This window comes from Salmo salar, chromosome ssa16 (genome assembly GCF_905237065.1).
Source record: "Salmo salar chromosome ssa16, Ssal_v3.1, whole genome shotgun sequence".
Classification (NCBI taxonomy): Eukaryota; Metazoa; Chordata; class Actinopteri; order Salmoniformes; family Salmonidae; genus Salmo; species Salmo salar.
This window is the reverse complement of record NC_059457.1, coordinates 61745081-61768711: the sequence shown is the minus strand read 5'-3', so window position 1 is coordinate 61768711 and position 23631 is coordinate 61745081. Positions and strand designations below refer to the sequence as shown.

At 42.3% G+C, this 23631-nt stretch overlaps 1 pseudogene; it reads right to left on the bottom strand.

Annotated features, from left to right (window-relative positions):
* LOC106574367 (trifunctional purine biosynthetic protein adenosine-3-like) overlaps window positions 1–23631 on the bottom strand; it is a 34628-nt pseudogene that overhangs the window by 6211 nt on the left and 4786 nt on the right.

Sequence of the window (23631 nt, the reverse complement as noted above, 5' to 3'; positions counted from 1 at the left end):
AAAAAGACCTTAGTCGTGATATATTGATCATATACTACACCTCCTTAGGCCTTATTGCTTAATCATAGCAGTCAAAACAAGTAAAATCGACATCCATTGATAGAAAATTATCTGGCGAGTTTAATAAGGGTGAATTATCTTTTCTATTGTGATATTCTTAAGCTCACAATAATTATTTTGATGGAAAACCACATTTTGTTTCTTAGCCGGTTGTCTCGTTACAAATTACACCGCTATTCCTTCTTAATTTGCTCGATAACGTTATGGAAAAAGGGTTTACTGGGTAAAATGTGGCAACTGTTCTCTTGCTGCGGAAACTATTGTGGGTGGGTTGAGAGGTCATTGGGGCTAGAAATGTTTGCTTAAACTGGCAACCCTGGTGCCAACATCAGTAAATAGCCAATTCTGCTACAGGGATTTGTTGAGAGCATGTGGACGCATTACTTGAACATGATGTTTGCTTGTAATAAGAAAATGGTATACACATCTGTTGATCCTTGTCAAGGTTTTCAATTTCAGATACAGTGACACACACACACAACACTCTAACCTGTGCCTGAGATGAGGTCGCCAACCCTGGTCCTCTTGCGGGGGACGGTGCTGCTGCTATCCCCTTGAGACGCTCCGTTCTGCATTGGTCCCAGGTCTACTACGCAGGGAGAGGGGCCTAAACGCAGGCTGTGCTTCAGGTTCCTGATCACCACCGGCTCGGCCCCTTCCCACAAACAAAACTCAGTAAAATGACAAAGATGAATACCACCAAGCGCTGAGAGTCTTATCTGTGTGTGCATGCGCGCGCATTTGAACCCATCAATACAAAAATTACATTTAATGTGAACATCTGAAGAGCATTTCCTCATTAACCAGATTAACTATGTTGTATAGAATCAGTTTCCTTATTGGTCTGTGAGTATACAGAATCCATAATTCCTGTAGCATTGTTATAAGAGTTTCACTACCCATGCTTTTGCTTGTCTCTCACCAGGCTGCTTGTGGGCTAACGAGCCCACGATCCACGCATCCTTGTGGGCTTGGAGCTGCCTCAGAACCCTCTGGGCATTCGGAAAGGCCACCACCAGCACAGCCCCAAGGCCACAGTTGAAGGTGCGCCCCATCTCCTCCTTGCACAAGCCCCCCTCCTCCTGGAGCCACGAGAACACGGGGGGGGGATGATCCAACGGGATGCGTCTGGGTGGGACATAGAGTGCAGCTCACACACACATTCAATATGAAGTAAATACCAACCACAGTTTAGGGCTGACCCCAATTAGTCGACTGGTTGATTGTTTGGTCGTTAGGCTGTTGGTCGACCAAGATTATTTAAGTCGAGCAGTAACACACACACATATTTTCGCCCATCTCAGTGAACTAATCGATTGCGGAGGCCTAGATTAAAAGCCAATTTATGCTTGATCTGAAAATGTGGTCGGAGGCTCCATATGGAGGGTGTGACGTAATTGCAGAGCCTCAAGAGGCATGCAGAGGCCAATTCGAGCTCTGTACCGCGTCACCATGCGTCTCACATTTTTTAACAATGCGGAGGGCTCTGTATAGCTCCGCATTGACGTGATTGGTTGAAGGTAGGTGGGGACGGTACATCCTGTAAATACAAACTCAATTCCTTGACCACAACTCCGCAATGCTCAGCGAAGCGTAAGAAGTATGAATGCCCTGACTTCTGCTGAGGCCATATCGCTGCATGGCTAATGCAGATGTTAGATTGACCATGCGCCCAGATGCACTTCTCCCTCCAGAATAAGGTTTTCCCCACCAATTTTTATGACTTCATTGTGTGAATTGTTTGCATATATCAATTCTCCATTACATAAAATCACTAGTACATTTACCGTTAATTCCTAATCTACAATGTTTGTTACAGTAAATGATGTTTATGCGTTCCATATTATTCCAGTCCACTGCTCATTGTCGGAGTGGACACATTGTTTGCAGAGTGCACAACCTATGCCACACTACTGACAAACAAGTTTTGGTTTATTTCATTCCATTTACGGGTTTTAGTCATCGTCTTTTGTTGCTTGGAGCACTCCTGTCAATGTTGAGTAAGGACGCGCACACAAAGGCTACCTGGCCTGTGCGCAAATTTAGGCATATAAATGTGCCGATTTGGGGATCCGCTAGTATTTCTGATTGGATTAACACACCAGCAATGACCTGTGGAGATTCTCAAAGAAATGTTTTCACCTCAAACAGCAAGCAGTCTATTTTTACAATAGTTCCTCAAAGTATTTGAAAAATCTTACCAGCTCTCCCTTTCGATAACCACTCAGCGTGAAAGGGAAAAATGACATGCTCTGATCCAATGGAAATGTCAATATAGGCCTACCTTATTACTTATTAGTGCTTGACTTGGACTGAAATAGGTCCGATACTCATTTTGGCCGCTGGTACGGTTTATATTGAGGCGCAGGAGCTCCACAATACTTTTTAATATTCTATAAGAGGAACAGCAGCTCAAGCAGTTGTCTAGTTTGATAAACAGATGCCTCAAGTCCTCAACTGGCAGCTTCATTAAATAGTACCCACAAAACACCAGTCTCAGCGTCAACAGTGAAGAGGCGACTCCGGGATGCTGGCCTTCTAGGCAGTGTTCCTCTGTCCAGTGTCTGTGTTCTTTTGCCCATCTTAATGTTTTCTATTTATTGGCCAGTCTGAGATATGTCTTTTTCTTTGTAACTCTGCCTAGAAGGTCAGCATCCCGGAGTCACCTCTTCACTGTTGACGTTGAGACTGGTGTTTTGCGGGTACTATTTAATGAAGCTGCCAGTTAAGGACTTGTGAGGTGTCGGTTTTTGGAGCCTCCCACTCTTTCTATTCTGGTTAGAGCCAATTTGCTCTGTTCTGTGAAGGGAGTAGTACACAGCACAACTTCAGTTTCTTGGCAATTTCTCGCATGGAATAGCCTTAATTTCTCAGAACAAGAAAAGACTGACGAGTTTCAGAAGAAAGTCCTTTGCTTCTGGCCATTTTGAGCCTGTAATCAAACCCACAAATGCTGATGCTCCAGATACTCAACTAGTCTAAAGAAGGACAGTTTTATTGATTCTTTAAATCAGAACAAAAGTTTTGTCTACAGCTGTGCTAACATAATTGCAAAAGGGTTTTCTAATGATCAATTAGCCTTTTAAAATGATAAACTTGGATTAGCTAACACAACGTGCCATTGGAACACAGGAGTGATGGTTGCTGCTAATGGGACTCTGTATGCCTACGTAGATATTCCATAAAATAAATAAAATAAAAAAAGCTGTTTCCAGAAACAATAGTAATTTACAACATGAACAATGTAAAAACAAATTAACAGAGAGAAATGCATTTGGGGACCTAATATTACTATGAATATCTATGAACACCCAACATGATTGATTAACCCATTTATGTCTTCGACAGAGATAAATGTACAAGTAATCTCCTATACTTAATTATTGTTTAGCATTTAAAGCATTGCACACTTTTCACTAAGTGGGAAATATAGTGGCAAAGTAACTGACTGTGTTTTTTTAGTTTTGTAAGACTAGTTCTGCATCTTGGAGGAAATAGTAATTGAGTCATCTTTGGCTTAGGAGTGTTGTCTTATGTTATAGGTTATAATTGGATATGTAAGGTCTGGTGGGACTTGAGCACTGCACTTTTGCTTCGTAAAAAGCATGGTTTATATGTGCTTCCTACATGTTGTTTAGAGGACTTGGACTCGTAGAAACAATAGTAATTTACAACATGAACAATGTCTACACTGATCAATTTGATGTTATTTTTAAATGGACCAACAACAAAAAAAGTGCTTTTCTTTCAAAAACAAGGACATTTCTAAGTGACCCCAAACTTTTGAACGGTAGTGTACATTTTTAGGTTTGTATAATTTTCACTTTTTAGTTAACCACAGGATTTTGAAAAAAGACGTTATTATAAATTAAATGAAACTGTTTCACGAAAATGTGCATATGAAAACCATAACTGGTACGCAACTCAGATGGGTAAACATTTTAAGAAATTGACATTCCACATGAGAAAGGTTGCCGACTCCTCTTGTAGCCTATTACCGGCAACTTCAGGAGAGTAATGGCAGAATCTGCAGAAGCCAGCAGGAGGAAAATAGTTGGGTCAGGTTAAGGTGTTTCCCTTCTGGTTATCTAGATCTCTGGTACCCTCGAGGCATTTGTCTTATTTCAAAACGGTAAGCATCAGACAAGCTCAAAGCATATAGTTGATTTCATTAAAACAAAAAAAGGGTGTCTATATGGAAAAATACACATTTAAAAATTGTAACCAATCGATTGGTCGAAAGAGACGACTTTAGGTCAACTAAGATTTTTTGGGGCAGAGACAGCCCTACCACAGTTAGCACAAAACAGCAGGTATCTGATATGGACAACTGTTTCATCCTCACATAAACTCAGAAAAAAAAGAAACGTCCCTTTTTCAGGACCCTGTTGTTCTAAGAAAATTTTAAAAAATCCAAATAACTTCAAAGATCTTCATTGCAAAGGGTTTAAACACTGTTTCCCATGCTTGTTCAATGAACCATAAACAATTAATGAACATGCACCTGTGGAAGAGTCGCTAAGACACTAACAGCTTACAGACAGTAGGCAATTAAGGTCAGTTATGAAAACTACTGACTCTGAAAAACACCAAAAGAAAGATGCCCAGGGTCTCTGCTCATCTGCGTGAACGTGCCTTAGGCATGCTGCAAGGAGGCATGAGGACTGCAGATGTGGCCAGGGCAATAAATTGCAATGTTCGTACTGTGAGACGCCTAAGACAGCACTACAGGGAGACAGGACGGACAGCTGATCGTCCTCGCATGTGCAGACCACGTGTAACACCTGCACAGGATCGGTACATCCGAACATCACACCGGTGGGACAGGTACAGGACGGCAACAACAACTGCCCGAGTTACACCAGGAACGCACAATCCCTCCATCAGTGCTCAGACTATCCGCAATAGGCTGAGAGAGGCTGGACTGAGGGCTTGTAGGCCTGTTGTAAGGCAGGTCCTCACCAGACATCACCAGCAACAACGTCACCTATGGGCACAAACCCAACGTCGCTGGACCAGACAGGACTGGCAAAAAGTTCTCTTCACTGATGAGTCGCGGTTTTGTCTCACCAGGGGTGATGGTAGGATTCGCGTTTATCGTCGAAGGAATGAGCGTTACACCGAGGCCTGTAGTCTGGAGCTGGATCGATTTTGGAGGTGGAGGGTCCGTCATGGTCTGGGGTGGTGTGTCACAGCATCATCGGACTGAGCTTGTTGTCATTGCAGGCAATCTCAACGCTGTGCGTTACAAGGAAGACATCCTCCTTCCTCATGTGGTACCCTTCCTGCGGGCTCATCCTGACATGACCCTCCAGCATGACAATGCCACCAGCCATACTGCTCGTTCTGTGCGCGATTTCCTTCAAGACAGGAATGTCAGTGTTCAGCCATGGCCAGCGAAGAGCCCGGATCTCAATCCCATTGAGCATGTCTGGGACCTGTTGGATCGGAGGGTGAGGGCTAGGGCCATTCCCCCCAGAAATGTCCAGGATCTTGCAGGTGCCTTGGTGGAGGAGTGGGGTAAGATCTCACAGCAAGAACTGTCAAACCTGGTGCAGTCCATGAGGAGGAGATGCACTGCATTACTTAATGCAGCTGGTGGCCACACCAGATACTGACTGTTGTTTTTGACCCCTCCTTTGTTCAGGGACACATTATTCCATTTCTGTTCGTCACATGTCTGTGGAACTTGTTCAGTTTATGTCTCAGTTGTTGAATCTCATGTTCATACAAATATTTACACATGTTAAGTTTGCTGAAAATAAGACGACAATGAGAGGACGTTTCTTTTTTTGCTGAGTTTACCACTACACTTTAAAAACATGGGCAATAAGAGATGTGTGTTTTTCTCTCTCACCCAGGTCAACGGACAGTTCCTGAGGCAGCATTCGGGGGATGTTCTCCATGATGTGGGCATAGGCCTTGATGGCGCTGCTGCGCAGGATTGGCAGGAGCAGGCGGCTGTAGATCTTAGTGGGCGTCAGGAGAAACCTCGCCTGTCAATCAACACGGGGGAAGACTTTAGACGGGGAAAAGGGACCTTTAGGGGAATTACTTTAATTATGATACATTAGATTCATAGAGCACTTTTCTAGGACCCAGATAAACTTTACAATAATACAATTGAACAACCGTACAGTACAAAAGATTACCAATAGAGACTGGGATAAGACAGGAAGATTGCACCTGATGCAGGTGAACCCTACATAGTGGAAAAGATAAATGACCACAAAACTGTCCATTTACCTCCTTTCAAGAGAAAGTATGAGAGAAGATTGGGCAGACAAACCCACAGAAATTCTCTCTCAAAGAAACATAGGTTTACTCTGTGTAAGAGCTTATATGATCTCATTAACCTAGCCACAGTTTGTCCAGGATTCCCCAAAAGGTGCAGGGGAGCTGTAGGTGACTCCTGCCCTCTCCAGGACCTTCTGGACCAGGCTGAATCCGTTGCTGTGCACCCGAGGCGGCCACCCCGATGAGCAGGTCCCCGTCGCAGATGTCCCCCAGCCTGGGTAGCAAGGCGCCCCTCTCCACCGCCCCCACACAGAACCCTGCCAGGTCGTACTCTCCGGGGCCGTACACACCGGGCATCTCCGCAGCCTCGCCGCCTGGATGAATGGAAAAACACAGTTGTTAACACAAATATATGATCAAAACACACATACATGCAGTTGCAAATGTGCACACACACACAATGTAGAACACAGAAATTGATGGCCGGCTCCAGTGCAGCAGCTAAAACCCTACTTTGTTGTTTTCGCTACACCCCCAGTATACAGCCAGCATCTCCACTTTCTTACCACCTGAACACACAAAATAGTGAGAGCACACACACCCATCCTTGCATCTTAAAGATGACATCTGACAACCCCCTCACCCAGCAGAGCGCAGCCCGCCAACCCGCAGGCCTCGTCCACTCCCCCAATCACAGCGGAGGCCACGCCCACATCCAGACAGCCACAGGAAAAGTAGTCCAGGAAGAAGAGAGGCTCCGCCCCCTGGGCTAGAACGTCGTTGACACACATGGCCACCAGGTCCTGTCCCAGGGTGCTGTGCTGCTGGCACGCCTGGGCAATCGAGAGAAGGTAGAGATGAAGTCATGAAGAGGTTGAAGGATCTTAATGCCTTTGTGATTCCTGGCATAATCTCTCCTCACCTGCTTAAAACACATTAGCGTAGGAGGTCTAAGGGTAGGGACCTTGGACCTTCTCCGCCAATACAGCAGAGGCGGCAAGGAGATGAGATGTGAGGAATCATGGCGTAATTGAGAAACAGCTAAAACATATGCACATGATCCTACATTTCATGAAAAATAATGAAAAGCCTGTACTTATTCCAGCACCAAAATAAGCAATGCGGCTGCAATGTCTCATATACCGTTTCTGTTTTGAGAAGTCATGCTTACCTTGAGCTTGGTCCCTACTCCGTCTGTCCCAGACACCAGGATGGGGTCGATGAAGCCTGCAGCTTTGAGGTCAGAGAGGCCGGCGAAGCCCCCCAGCTCAGCGTTACACCATGGTGGACAGGAGGGGAATAAAAGCAACTGTTTACACACACAGGTCTTTTACAAACAAAGAACACATTGGGGAAAAAGTTTAATACACCAAATAATTAAAAACATTGTATATTTTTTAAATAATATTCTATCCAGTCTAGGATCAAAAGAAACATCTGGTTGATGTAAAGGTAACTGGCAAAATAAAGGAAACATCAACATAAAGTGTCTTAATAGGGTGCTGGGCCACCACGAGATGCCAGAACAGATTCAATGCGCCTTGGCATAGATCCTACAAGTGTCTGGAACTCTATTAGAGGGATTCAACACCATTCTTTCACAAAAAATTCCATCATTGGTGTTTCGTTGGTGTTCCCGTTAGTGTTCAATTGGGTTGAGATCTGGTGACTGACAGACACACAGACACTTTAAACCACCTATGCTCCTTTGAGACCCCTCTATCAAAGCCACAGATGCCATGGTAGCCAAATTAAAATGGGCAACCAGGCATTTTTAGACATGACTATAAGCATGATGGGTTGTTAATTAACTCAAGAACCACACCTGTATGGAAGCACCTGCTTTCAATATACTTTGTATCCCTAATTTCCTGGGTTTCCTTTATGTCTTTAAATAACTAAATGAATCAATCCATCCATCCGTCCACCCACACATATATTGTAGAAAACTAAATTGAAGCTTCCTGCAGCAATGTGTTTGTAGATCAAATCGAGAAAACTGTTCCAAATTCTGTTTTAGTAAAACTGTATCGATGGCACGTCTACAGGTACAGTATTTGTAACACCCAAATAAAGTAGACAAGACCTAATTTCTTTTCTCATGTTCATTTCACAAGGAAAGGAAAATAATTTACCTTCTTGGAGCTTCGTAATTATTTGGATAAGGTGAAATCATGATAGGTTGACTGAGAGACTGCTTTAGTGCAGGGCATGTAATGAAATGCCCAATCCCAAACCGACCCCTAGCATCTTGTCCCTCTAAAAATAGTCTAGATTGAGGTTTTTGCCATAATGCTTATACCAGTGTTGCCCAGCCATTCCACGTATTTGTTCAATTCCAGTACACCTGATTTATCTAATCAGAGGGTGATGATTAGTTGACCTGAATAGTTCAAAAAAGGTAGAATTACAACTGGCAGGGTACTCAGCAAGATTTGGGAAACTAATCATATATCCAATCTTACACAGATCATTACAAGTGGATAGGTATGAGTTTGGGAAAAGCACTGCAGCTCTGCAGGCTGTCTAGCTAGTAGCTCAGCTGTAGCTGTTCTGATTAAAGGCAATGAGAGAGGTTTGATGTGACTACCTGAGCGAGAGGTGGCCTTGGCAAACGGCTTGATCATGTCTACCAGCCGGTTTCCCGCGGCGATGTCCACTCCGCTGTCCTTATAGGTTAGGCCTCTGCTGGGGGAGGGACACACAGCAAGGGTCATAGGTTATGGTGAGATGACCACCCAATCAGGCTAGAGCTATTTGCCCTCTACCAATGTCAGAGTGACGCAACAGGCTATTGTCTGTCAGTCAAATCAGGTGGTCCCTCAATTCAGCTTCTACCTCACTGTCATGTATAAGAATGACTTTGGGTAGACTACCTACAAATATTTATCTTTCCGAAGTCCATCGACCCATTCTTATCAAGGGGTACAAATCATGAGTCATGTGCTAGCTAGGCTAACCTACAATTTAATGCAGGTTACCTTCCACCAATCCAACATAACTAACTAGGAATGTTTTTGAAAAAAAAAAAGTCAGACTGGAATTCTACACGGTAACAGTATACCAGAGCTGCCAACCCTGTCCTACTTTTTAGAGTACCAGATGCGCGAGGCCAATCGGGGTTTGTGGGCTTGGAGCTGCCTCAGAACCCTCTGGGCATCCGGAAAGGCCACCACCAGCACAGCCCCAAGGCCACAGTTGAAGGTGCGCCCCATCTCCTCCTTGCATGCAGGGCCATCTCCAGGGATGACCTAACAGCGGTGACAGGAATTGGAGATAAAAGGGAGCACCTAATCTCCCCCTACTTTAAATCAGTTTTATGCAAACGTTCTAAAATATGCACATTTTCCCCACCAGAGATACATTTCCATAAAAGGCTGTGCATAATGACGTAGCGCACATAAAAGTAATTTCTGCGGTTGGATTCCCATGTACCAAATAAAACATACAATGAAAACAATGAAAACAGTTCAGAATATGTTAGCTAATTAACATTTCACAGATTGCCTGGGTCCAGTAAGCAACTAACGCGTTATACAAAATTTCTCAAGTTATAACGTTACAGTACCTGGACACCTACAGCACCTGACATCACAGGAAGGCCCAAAAGATCATCAACCACCCGAGCCACTGCCTGTTCACCCCTCTATCATTCAGAAGGCGAGGTCAGTACAGGTGCATCAAAGCTGGGACCGAGATTGAAAAACAGCTTTCTCTCAAGGCCATCAGACTATTAAAACAACCATCACTAGCACAGAGGGTGCTGCCAATAGGCATAGACTAGAAATCACTGCCACTAAGGAATGGAACACTAGTCACTAATAATGTTTACATATCTGCCATTACTCATCTCATATGTATATACTTTATCTTAGTCTGTTCCGCTCTGACATCACTTATCCATATGTATAGTCTTAATTCATTCCTACTTAGATGTGTGTGTACAAATATGTAATTTGTTAGATATTACTGCACTGTCGGCACAAGAAGCACAAGCATTTCACTACACCCGCAATAACATCTGTTACTCACGTGTATGTGACCAATAAAATTTGATATGAGTTAATACAATAGCGAATTGGTTAAGTTACTAACTTTAGCTCATCTGATGTAACGTTTGCTTTCTGACTATTAGCCAGCAAATTTTCACACCATAAACTCAATTATTTGATCAGTTAAGCAAGATACTTAACAACGCTAACAATACTTGTTCCACCACACTTTCTCCCTCACCTCAAACTCTCCAAATGCCAGTTGTTTTTCAGTTAGTTCATGGAGTATGCTTCATCATCTTCTCACCCCCGTCTCCGTGGTCAAGCTTCTCAACTACCTCTTCGTTATTGTTCAGGGGACACGCTGCTGTAAGTTAACTGGCAAACTGCCTTTCCAGACCACGCGCTGATGCTTTAACTAGCATATTGGTTTCAAAGCTGTCAAGGCAAAGGGTGGCTACTTTGAAGAATCTCAAAATATATGTTCAACACTTTTTTGGTTACATGATTCCATACGTTTTATTTCATAGTTTATTATGGCTTCATTATTAATCTACAATTTAGAAAATAGTAAAAATAAAGTAAAATCTTTCAATGAGTAGGTGTCCAAACTTTTGACTGGTACTGTGTGTTAATGAACAAAAAAAGTGATATTCTTTCAAAAACAAGGACATTTCTAAGTGACCACAAACTTTTGAACGGTAGTGTGTGTGTGTGTGTGTACATATACAGTTGAAGTCGGAAGTTTACATACACCTTAGCCAAATACATTTAAACTCAGTTTTTCACAATCCCTGACATTTAATCCTAGTAAAAATTCCCTGTCTTAGGTCAGTTAGGATCACCACATTATTTTAAGGAATGTGAAATGTCAGAATAATAGAAAATAATGATTTATTTCAGCTTTATTTCTTTCATCACATTCCCAGTGGGTCAGAAGTTTACATACACTCAATTAGTATTTGGTAGCATTGCCTTTAAATTGTTTAAGTTGGGTCAAACGTTTCGAGTAGCCTTCCACAAGCATCCCACAATAAGTTGGGTGAATTTTGGCCCATTCCTCCTGACAGAGCTTAGTAACTGAGTCAGGTTTGTAGGCCTCCTTGCTCGCACATGCTTTTTCAGTTCTGCCAACAAATTTTCTATAGGATTGAGGTCAGGGCCTTGTGATAACAACTCCAATACCTTGACTTTGTTGTTCTTAAGCCATTTTGCCACAACTTTGGAAGTATGCTTGGGGCCATTGTCCATTTGGAAGACCCATTTGCGACCAAGCTTTAACTTCCTGACTGATGTCTTGAGATGTTGCGTCAATATATCCACAATTTTCCTCCTTCATGATGCCATCTATTTTGCGAAGTGCACCAGTCCCCCCTGCAGCAAAGCACCCCCACAACATGATGCTGCCACCCCCGTGCTTCACGGTTGGGATGGTGTTCTTCGGCTTGCAAGCATCCCCCTTTTTCCTCCAAACATAACGATGGTCATTATGACCAAACAGTTCTATTTTTCTTTCATCAGACCAGAGGACATTTCTCCTAAAAGTGCGATCTTTGTCCCCATGTGCAGTTGCAAACCGTAGTCTGGATTTTTTGATGGCGGTTTTGGAGCAGTGGCTCCTTCCTTGCTGAGCGGCCTTTCAGGTTATGTCGATATGGGACTCGTTTTACTGCGGATATAGATACTTTTGTACCCGTTTCCTCCAGCATCTTCACAAGGTCCTTTGTTGTTGTTCTGGGATTGATTTGCACTGTTTGCACCAAATTACGTTCATCTCTAGGAGAGAACGTGTCTCCTTCCTGAGCGGTATGACGGCTGCGTGGTCCCATGATGTTTATACTTGCGTACTATTGTTTGTACAGATGAACGTGGTACCTTCAGGCGTTTGGAAATTGCTCCCAAGGATGAACCAGACTTGTGGTGGTCTACAAATGTCAAGGTCTTGGCTAATTTCTTTTGATTTTCCTATGATGTCAAGCAAAGAGGCACTGAGTTTTGAAGGTAGGCCTTGAAATACATCTACAGGAACACCGCCAATTGACTGAAATTATGTCAATTAGCCTATCAGAAGCCATGACATCATTTTCTGGAATTTTCCAAGCTGTTTAAAGGCACAGTCAACTTACTGTATGTAAACTTCTGACCCACTGGAATTGTGATACAGTGAATTATAAGTGAAATAATCTGTCTCTAAACAATTGTTGGAAAAATGACTTGTGTCACGCACAAAGTAGATGTCCTAACCGACTTGCCAAAACTATAGTTTGTCAACAAGAAATTTGTGGAGTGGATGAAAAATGAGTTAATGACTCCAACCTAAGTGTATGTAAGCTTCCGACTTCAACTGTATATATTTTTCCCGTCGTCCCCTGCCGACCCATCGCCTGTCACCAAGATATGGTTATATCGATATTTGCACATAAAAGCATTTCCCCCACCATTTCTCACGTAATACATTTTACAGACACAAAATTATCCCACCTCGCATAGCGTATTTAGTTGTGCTAACATTTGGAAAGTTCGCTGACAAATGTGCCATTTCCATCAGGCCCGTCATGACATTTGTTTTATCCAACATGTACTTTACTCGCATTAAAAGTTTGGATGGAAACCTAGTTAAAGTTATGTAATTAGTTGATAGGTCTGTTGTTCAGTATCGGTTTCGACTGACAGCAGATCTGTTCCGAACAGGAATATTCACAAGGATCGAAAGGGAACCATACGAAAGAAAACAGAGGCAAACGGAATGAAACATGGAGGGACTTACCTGAATTTGTCCAATGGAAACGCTTTGCAACGGTGTTACTAATGAATACACGCCAGTTGAGTAGCGATTGACAGCTGTGTACATACCTGTGATTGTGACACCTTTCTTATAGGAGCCGGGGTAACCAGGGCTGGCCATGACCACAGTAACTGCAGAGCTGTCCTGGTGCCACACAGGGGCGCTGGATGCCAACTTCCCCTGCAGGGTGCTCTGGAGCACCTCGTACAGGTCACTCTTCAGCAAGGGCATCAGCACCTGGAACAGGGTCACGTTCAGTAGGAAGAAAATATTTTGATTCAGAGTGAAACAGGGATGTAATACTGGAATTTCAGTTTTCCCACTGCAAAATGTTTAGGTACAGTTTGCCCAAATGAACATGATTCAGGCAAGATCGGAATTGTCCTAATAGGCACAGATTAACCTGTTGGGGCTAGGGGGCAGTATTTGCACGGCCGGATAAAAAAACGTACCCGATTTAATCTGGTTACTACTCCTGCCCAGTAACTAGAATATGCATATAATTATTGGCTTTGGATAGAAAACACCCTAAAGTTTATAAAACTGTTTGAATGGTGTCTGTGAGTATAACAGAACTCATTTGGCAGGCCAAAACCTGAGAAGATTCCTTACAGGAAGTGGCCTGTCTGACCATTTCTTGCCCTCCTTGATCATCTCTAACAAATACAGGGGATCTCTGGCATGACGTGACACTTCCTACGGCTCCCATGGGCTCTCAGAAGGCGGGAAAAAGCTGAACGATGTAATTCCATCCCCAGGCTGAAACACAGCGCATTTGGCAAGTGCTCTATCAGAGGGCCATTAGACTGAGGCTCGTGCATGAGGGGATAGCGTGCTTTTACTTTCACTCTCTTTGTAATAAAAAAACGATTTCCCGGTCGGAATATTATTGCTTTTTTACGAGAAAAATGGCATAAAAATTGATTTTAAACAGCGGTTGACATGCTTCCAAGTACAGTAATGGAATATTTAGAATTTTTTTGTCACGAAATGCGCCATGCTCGTCACCCTTATTTACCCTTTCGGATAGTGTCTTGAACGCACGAACAAAACGCCGCTATTTGGATATAACAATGGATTATTTGGGACCAAACCAACATTTGTTATTGAAGTAGAAGTCCTGGGAGTGCATTCTGACGAAGAACAGCAAAGGTAATAACATTTTTCTTATAGTAAATCTGACTTTGGTGAGTGCTAAACTTGCTGGGTGTCTAAATAGCTAGCCCTGTGATGCCGGGCTATGTACTTAGAATATTGCAAAATGTGCTTTCACCGAAAAGCTATTTTAAAATCGGACATATCGAGTGCATAGAGGAGTTCTGTATCTATAATTCTTAAAATAATTGTTATGTTTTTTGTGAACGTTTATCGTGAGTAATTTAGTAAATTCACCGGCAGTGTTCGGTCAGAATGCTAGTCACATGCTAATGTAAAAAGCTGGTTTTTTTATATAAATATTAACTTGATTGAACAAAACATGCATGTATTGTATAACATAATGTCCTAGGGTTGTCATCTGATGAAGATCATCAAAGGTTAGTGCTGCATTTAGCTGTGGTTTGGGTTTATGTGACATTATATGCTAGCTTGAAAAATGGGTGTCTGATTATTTCTGGCTGGGTACTCTGCTGACATAATCTAATGTTTTGCTTTCGTTGTAAAGCCTTTTTGAAATCGGACAGTGTGGTTAGATTAACGAGAGTCTTGTCTTTAAAATGGTGTAAAATAGTCATATGTTTGAAAAATTGAAGTTTTTGCATTTGAGGTATTTGAATATCGCGCCACAGGATTACACTGGCTGTTGAGTAGGTGGGACTCAAGCTAGCCCATAGAGGTTAAGGACCAGTTCATCCTCCATTAATCTTAAATTTACCCATTAGTGGAGTGCAAGTGCAGAACTTGACTTATCAGAGAGCTGATAACATAGAGCAGTAACATATACCAATAACACATGCTCACACACACAGTTGACCAACCTGACAGTCTGTGTCGCCGAAGCGACAGTTGAACTCCAGGACCTTTGGCCCCTCTCTCAGCCCCAGCGAGAGGGCTGAGAGAGGATAACAACAAGTAAACAAGCGAGTGAGACAAATGAAAGAGAAAGGACAAGATTTCACATCCCTTTCATTTCCACTCAATAACCAGTGCTGCCTGCAGTTCATTACTCACCCACATAGGGGGCACACTCCTCCTTCATGCCATCCACAGTCTTCTGCAGGACAGTCTCTCTGATCTGCTGCAAAAGCTCCTGAGACACCTGGACGTTTGATTGACAGACAGAGGACAAACAATAGCAGGTTGTGTAGGACTCTCTGTGCACATTCTGAGCAATGTGAGACAATGGTCTGTGGTTGTCAAGTGTGTGTGTGTACCTGAGGGGTGGGGCAGTAGGCCCCCAAGCCGCCGCTGTTGGGGCCCATGTCGCCGTCCTGCAGGCGTTTGTGGTCCTGGGCCGGGGGCATGGGGGACACAGTGCAGCCATCACTGAAACACAGACACTACACAGGGAAGGAGAGAGAGAGAGAGCGAGTAAGTAGTTAGTAAATGGATATTGAATTGTTGTCAGGGTACATATAGGCCGACATTTTGCACAAGCAAATGGCAGTGAGCAAAATAACCATCACATTTTAAATAGACAAGGAACACACATGATCCAATGTATTCTTTGCCAAGAACTGTGCTATTTTGCATGACAAAAATGCTTCCCACTGCGCATGTACACGTTGGTATTTCACAAGAAAAAGAATGAGGGCCGGACACTCACAGACACTTCTTCTCCCTCCAGCAGTTCCTCCGCCACCACAGTTTCCCCGGCAGAGCCGAACATTTTGTCCTGCAACACACACACCGTATCTTTAAAATGGGAGATGGATTTGTCGAGTCGAATACAACTGGTGTAGAAATGCTTGCTTACCAGCCCTTCCCAACGATGCAGAGTTTAAAAATACTATTTTATTTATAACACAAGACAAATAAAATATAAAGTACACAAGAATGGAGCTATATAAAAAAGGGAGTACCAGATCAATGTGCAGAGGTACAAGGTATTTGAGGCAGATATGTACATGAAGGCAGGGTAAAGTGACTAGGCATCATCAGGATAGGTAAGAGTAAAATAAATAAAAAAAATGTGTGCACGTTTGTGTTGTCGGTATGTGCACGTATATAGTGTGAGAGATTATATACACACACACTCATAGTCTAGTGAGTGTGTGTAAGTGACACCTCATCTCACCCAAAATAACAAAATTCAAGGCCGAGCGACATTCTTATGAAAACTGCTGTACTGAGGTAAACCCACAGATAGCATTTTGGTGACAATCAAAAGAGGATAGACTGTGGTATTCTATCAGTACATGAACACAGAAGAGGATAAATAAGCCAACCAGAAAGGGCAAAGAGACTGGTAGTAGCTAGGGATGGGCATTTGAAATTTCACTATTCTAATGTCAATTTTTTTTTCAGATATCCAGATAGTCCCCCAAAAATATACATTTCAGAATTGCTCTACTCTTTTGACCAATCGTGACGCAAAATGCCACAATAGCAGACAATGCGCTGTTTTTTTTCTGGGGGTAGCTTTTGGCTAAAAGTAGCTTAGGCAAACTGCAACAGTGAACAAAAACTGATGAGGGAGAAAGTTTTATTTTCAAGCAAATTATCACTTTGTGCATCCTCAGAAGTGTAGGCTACATTTACAGTGTGCAACTGAAAACAATATACTGTCAAAGCCACATGATGTCTGAAGCAGCAGTAGCTCAGTAAGCTACATGAACACTACATTCCAAAGTTTGAAATGCTTAATTTTTATAAAACAAATGTCATGTTATATCATTGTATGTGACAATGTAACAGACAATCTACACTGAACAAAAATACAAAAGCAACGTGTTGGTCCCATGTTTCATGAGCTGAAATTTTTTTAAATCCCAGAACTTTTCCAGACGCACAAAATGATTATTTCTCTAAAATGTTTACTTACATCCCTGTTTGTGAGCATTTCTCCTTTGGCAAGAACTCCCTCTACCTGACAGGTGTGGCATATCAAGAAGCTGATTAAACAGCATGATCATTACACAGGTGCACCTTGGGCTGGGACAATAAAAGACCACCTTAAAAATGTGCAGTTTTGTCACAACACAATGCCACAGACGTCTCAAGTTGAGGGAGCATGCAATTGGCATGATGACTGCAGGAATGTCCACCAGAGCTGTTGTTCATTTCTCTACCATTAGCTGCCTCCAATGTCGTTTTAGAGAATTTAGCAGTACGTCCAACAGGCCTCACAAGCGCAGACCACATGTAACCACGCCAGCCCAGGACCTCCACATCCAGCTACAACACCTGCGGGATCATCTGAAGGGAAGTGGGGGCTCCTGAGGAGTATTAATAAAGCCTTTTTGTGGAAAAAAAACAAACAAAAAAAACATTCTGATTGGCTGGGCCTGGCTCCAAGACCAACCCATGGCTGCACTCCTGCCCCATCATGTGATGCATAGAATAAGGCCTAATGAATTTATAATTTCCTTATAATGAACTGTAACTCAGTGAAATATTTGAAATTGTTGCATTTATATTTTTGTTCAGTATCATTTAAGGTTGAGGCTACAAATACAGTTTTCGCCCCCACCCCCCTAGAAACTTATTTCTCAAATCTAAGGATCCAAATCATGTTCTGCACATGTTATTTTACACACATTCACATTTCCTCTTTACTCACCCTCTTCTGAACACTCAACCAATTTGATGATGTTGCCTCTGCCTAATTTCTGAACAACTGATATTTGAACAAACATTCCAAAAATACTGTGTGTGTGTGTAATATATGCACTGCTCAAAAAAATAAAGGGAACACTTAACACATAGTAACTCCAAGTCAATCACACTTCTGTGAAATCAAACTGTCCACTTAGGAAGCAACACTGATTGACAATAAATTTCACATGCTGTTGTGCAAATGGAATAGACAACAGGTGGAAATTATAGGCAATTAGCAAGACACCCCCAATAAAGGAGTGGTTCTGCAGGTGGGGACCACAGACCACTTCTCAGTTCCTATGCTTCCTGGCTGATGTTTTGGTCACTTTTGAATGCTGGCGGTGCTTTCACTCTAGTGGTAGCATGAGACGGAGTCTACAACCCACACAAGTGGCTCAGGTAGTGCAGCTCATCCAGGATGGCACATCAATGCGAGCTTTATTTTTTTGAGCAGTACATATATATATATATATATGAAACTGCTGTCTGTTGTAATGGATTTGCAATAGCATAAGCAAGACCCATTGCATCAGGGCGTAACAATTACCATTTGTGTGTTGTAATCTTTATATTTATGCTGCCATATAGGCAACAGTCTGCCTCTTGTTAAGCCAATGTTTGCAATGAAAAAAAGACCATGAAATCGCTATTGACTGCCCGTGTCATGCTTTTTTGATATGCTGTGCAGTCTACATATAGCTTTCCTAAATAGCTGCATGTAACTCCCCTCCTGACAAAAAAAAACCTGAAATGGCTTGACAACCTGTTTGTGTCTTGCTTAGATTTGCAATAGCCTAGGCTACTGTGACAACTGACAAATTATTTTGTGTACAACCGGCGTCACAGGGTGACTGAACCGCAGCTGTAAGGAGGTAGGCTAGGGCAAACATTCCCAAACTGGGATACGCCAAATATAAATGTGACTCACATTTTCAAATAGTCCATACATGATAGATAGATACAGACAGGAAAAAAAAATAACATCCTCTCACTGTCAACTGCATTTATTCTCAGCAAACGTAACATGTTCCACAGACGTGACTAACAGAAATTGAATAATGTGTCCCTGAACAAAGGGGGGGGTCAAAAGTAACAGTCAGTATCTGGTGTGGCCACCAGCTGCATTAAGTACTGCAGTGCATCTCCTCCTCATGGACTGCATCAGATTTACGAGTTCTTGCTGTGAGATGTTACCCCACCAAGTCACCTGCAAGTTCCCGGACATTTCTGGGGGGGAATGGCCCTAGCCCACACCCTCCGATCAAACAGGTCCCAGACATACTCAATGGGATTGAGATCCGGGGTCTTCGCTGGCCATGGCTGAACACTGACATTCCTGTGTTGAAGGAAATCACGCACAGAACGAGCAGTATGGCTGGAGGCATTGTCATGTCAGGATGAGCCTGCAGGAAGGGTACCACATGAGGGAGGAGGAGGTCTTCCCTGTAACGCACAGTGCTGAGATTGCAGGCAATGACAACAAGCTCAGTCCGATGATGCTGTGACACACCGCCCCAGACCATGACGGACCCTTCACCTCCAAAAACGATCCCGCTCCAGAGTACAGGCCTCGGTGTAACACTCATTCCTTCGACGATAAACGCGAATCCGACCATCACCCCTGGTGAGACAAAACCGCGACTCGTCAGTGAAGAGCACTTTTTGCCAGTCCTGTCTGGTCCAGCGACGGTGGGTTTGTTCCCATAGGCGACGTTGTTGCCAGTGATCTCTGGTGAGGACCTGCCTTACAACAGGCCTACAAGCCCTCAGTCCAGCCTCTCTCAGCCTATTGCAGACTGTCTGAGCATTGATGGAGGGATTGTGCGTACCTGGTGTAACTCGGGCAGTTGTTGTTGCCATCCTGTACTTGTCCCGCAGGTGTGATGTTCGGATGTACCGATCCTGTGCAGGTGTTGTTACACGTGGTCTGCCACTGCGAGGACGATCATTTGTCCGTCCTGTCTCTCTGTAGTGCTGTCTTAGGCGTCTCACAGTACGGGCATTGCAATTTATTGCCCTGGCCACATCTGGAGTCCTCATGCCTCCTTGCAGCATGCTTAAGGCACGTTCACGCAGATGGGCAGGGACCCTGGGCATCTTTCTTTTGGTGGTTTTCAGAGTCAGTAGAAAGACCTCTTTAGTGTCCTAAGTTTTCATAACTGTGACCTTAATTGCCTACCGTCTGTAAGCTGTTAGTGTCTTAACGACCATTCCACAGGTGCATGTTCATTAATGATTTATGCTTCATTGTACAAGCATGGGAAACGGTGTTTAAACCCTTTACAATGAAGATCTGTGAAGTTATTTGGATTTTTACAATTATCTTTGAAGACAGTGTCCTGAAAAAGGGTTGTTTCTTTTTTGCTGAGTTTATATTCAATGTGCGGGACAAAATTGAGGCTATGATTAAAAAGTTGAAAATTGAATTTAAATCAGAAGTCACTGCCAGATTTCTGGATTGGGCTGCACTCAGAGTATCCTGCCTTGGCAAATCGCGCTGTTAAGACACTGATGCCCTTTGCAACCACGTACCTATGTGAGAGTGGATTCTCAGCCCTCACTAGCATGAAAACTAGATACAGGCACAGTCTGTGTGGAAAATGATTTAAGACTCTCTCCAATACCACCCAACATTGCAGAGTTGAGTGCATCCTTTCAAGCACACCCTTCTCATTAACCTGTGGCGAGTTATTTGTTCATAGAAAATTGTGAATAAGGTTTTATATGTAAGATGGTTAAACAAAGAGCACAATTATTGATTATTATTTGTGCCCTGGTCCTATAAGAGTTCTTTATCACTTCCCATGAGCCGGGTTGTGACAAAAACATACCAATTCTTATGTTTAACCTGTTGGGGCTAGGGGGCAGTATTGAGAAATTTTGAAAAAAATATGTGCCCATTTTTAACTGCCTCCTACACCAACTCAGAAGCTAGGATATGCATATTATTAACACATTCGGATAGAAAACACTCTGAATTTTCTAAAACAGTTTGAATGGTGTCTGTAAGTATAACAAAACTCATATTGCAGGCAAAAACCTGTGAAAAATAGATTTTTAAAAAAATGAATTTTGTGACTGTACTATTTAGTGTCATTGTTTTATAGATACCATAGTGAGAAAGGATTCATTTCGCAACACCTACGGCTTCCACTAGATGTCAACGATCTTTATAAAGTTGTTTGAAGCGTCTATGATAAACAGAGAGCAAATTAGAATGCAAGGAAGTTGACATGTCGTCACTTCATTTTTTTGCGCCTGCGCATAAATCTGAGAAGCGTGAGTTTGTCATAATTGTTTATCTAGACATAGGATAGGTTGTGTGAAAATATTACTGATGTTTAACGTTAAAAATGGACCAAAAGATTAATGCTAAACAATGTTTGACATGTTTGAACGAACGTAAATAGATTATTTACTAGGTTTTTTTAGCTTTTCGGCGTGATTTTACACCCCCCCCCACCACGTTTTGTGGGAGCATAATGAACGCTAACTACTTGGTCTTATTTGGACATAAATTATGAACTTTGTCAAAAGAAACCACATTTGTTCCGGACCTGGGATTCCTGGCAGTGCCTTCTGATGGAGATAATCAAAGGTAAGGGGATATTTACAATGTTATTATCGATATTAGATGATGCTAACTGTATAGCATAGCTTATTGTTCTTAGCATAGCACCCCGTTTATTGCAAAATGTGATTTCCCAGTAAAGTTATTTTGAGATCTGGCCATTCGGTAGCAATTACGAGATGATAATATATTATTCTTTGAATGACAATATTATAATTTACCAATGTTTTCGAATAGTAATTTTGTTATGTTCACCGGAAGCATTTCAGAGAAGAAAAAATCTGAATTTCACGCTACTGTAAAATGCTGTTTTTGGATATAAATATGAACTTGATGGAACAAAAAATGCATGTATTGTATAACATAATGTCCTAGGAGTGTCATCTGATGGAGATTGACAAAGGTTAGTGCATAATTCTAGCTGGTTTCTGCTTTTGGTGACGCCTGATCTTGAATTGAAAATGGATGTTTGTACTTTTGTGGCTATGTACTGTCCTAACATAATCTAACTTTATGCTTTTGCCGTAAAGCCTCTTTGAAAATCGAACAATGTGGTTAGATTAAGGAGATGTTTATCTTTTAAATTGTGTAAAATAGTTGATTGTTTGAGAAATTGAAATTATTAGATTTTTGATGTTTTGAATTTCTAGCCTTGTTAGCAATCCCTGTAGCCCCAACAGGTTAATAAATGTATCGTATGTGTGGCAGGCTTACAATGATGGCCAAAAACAACATGTGAGAGTGCGCTGACCCTGGTGCTAGAGGGGGTACGCAGCTGGAGGTTGAATGTGTGAAGGGGTAAGGAACTACAAAAAGTTTGGGAACCACTGGGCTAGTGGATCCCACATGTGCAGAAACCTCTGTATTTTTACCAACATCAAGTCTGGTTTAACCTGTTAGGGCTAGGGGGCAGTATTGACACGGCTGGATAAAAAACGTACCCGATTTAATCTGGTTACTACTCCTGCCCAGTAACTAGAATATGCATATAATTATTGGCTTTGGATAGAAAACACCCTAAAGTTTCTAAAACTGTTTGAATGGTGTCTGTGAGTATAACAGAACTCTTATGGCAGGCCAAAACCTGAGAAGATTTCAAGCAGGAAGTGCCCTGTCTGAGAAGTAGTGTTTCATCTTGGCTCTTTTTATTGAAGACTCAGGATCTGTGCAATAACGTGACACTTCCTACGTCTTCCATAGGGTCTCAGAGCCCGGGAAAACGTTGAACGATATCGAGGCAGGCTCTGGCTGAAACACTTTATCGCTTTTGGCAAGTGGCCACTCAGAGTACTACGGGCTTAGGCGCGTGCCCGCTTCGACCGAATGGTTTCTTTTCCTTTGTCTGTTTATCTAAACGTAGATTCCCGGTTGGAATATTATCGCTTTTTTATGAGAAAAATGGCATAAAAATTTATTTTAAACAGCGGTTGACATGCTTCGAAGTACGGTAATGGAATATTTAGAATTATTTTGTCACGAATTGCGCCATGCTCGTCACCCTTATTTAGCCTTTAGGATAGTGTCTAGAACGCACAAACAAAACGCCGCTGTTTGGATATAACGATGGATTATTTTGGACCAAACCAACATTTGTTATTGAAGTAGAAGTCCTGGGAGTGCATTCTGACGAAGACAACAAAGGTAATAACATTTTTCTTATAGTAAATCTGACTTTGATGAGTGCTAAACCTGCTGGGTGTCTAAATAGCTAGCCCTGTGATGCCGGGCTATCTACTGAGAATATTGCAAAATGTGCTTTCACCGAAAAGCTATTTTAAAATCGGACATATCGAGTGCATAGAGGAGTTCTGTATCTATAATTCTTAAAATAATTCTTATGCTTTTTGTGAACGTTTATCGTGAGTAATTTCGTAAATTCACCGGCAGTGTTCGGTGGGAATGCTAGTCACATGCTAGTCACATGCTAATGTAAAAAGCTGGTTTTTGATATAAATATGAACTTGATTGAACAAACCATGCATGTATTGTATAACATAATGTCCTAGGGTTGTCATCTGATGAAGATCATCAAAGGTTAGTGCTACATTTAGCTGTGGTTTGGGTTTATGTGACATTATATGCTAGCTTGAAAAATGGGTGTCTGATTATTTCTGGCTCGGTACTCTGCTGACATAATCTAATGTTTTACTTTCGTTGTAAAGCCTTTTTGAAATCGGATAGTGTGGTTAGATTAACGAGAGTCTTATCTTTAAAATGGTGTAAAATAG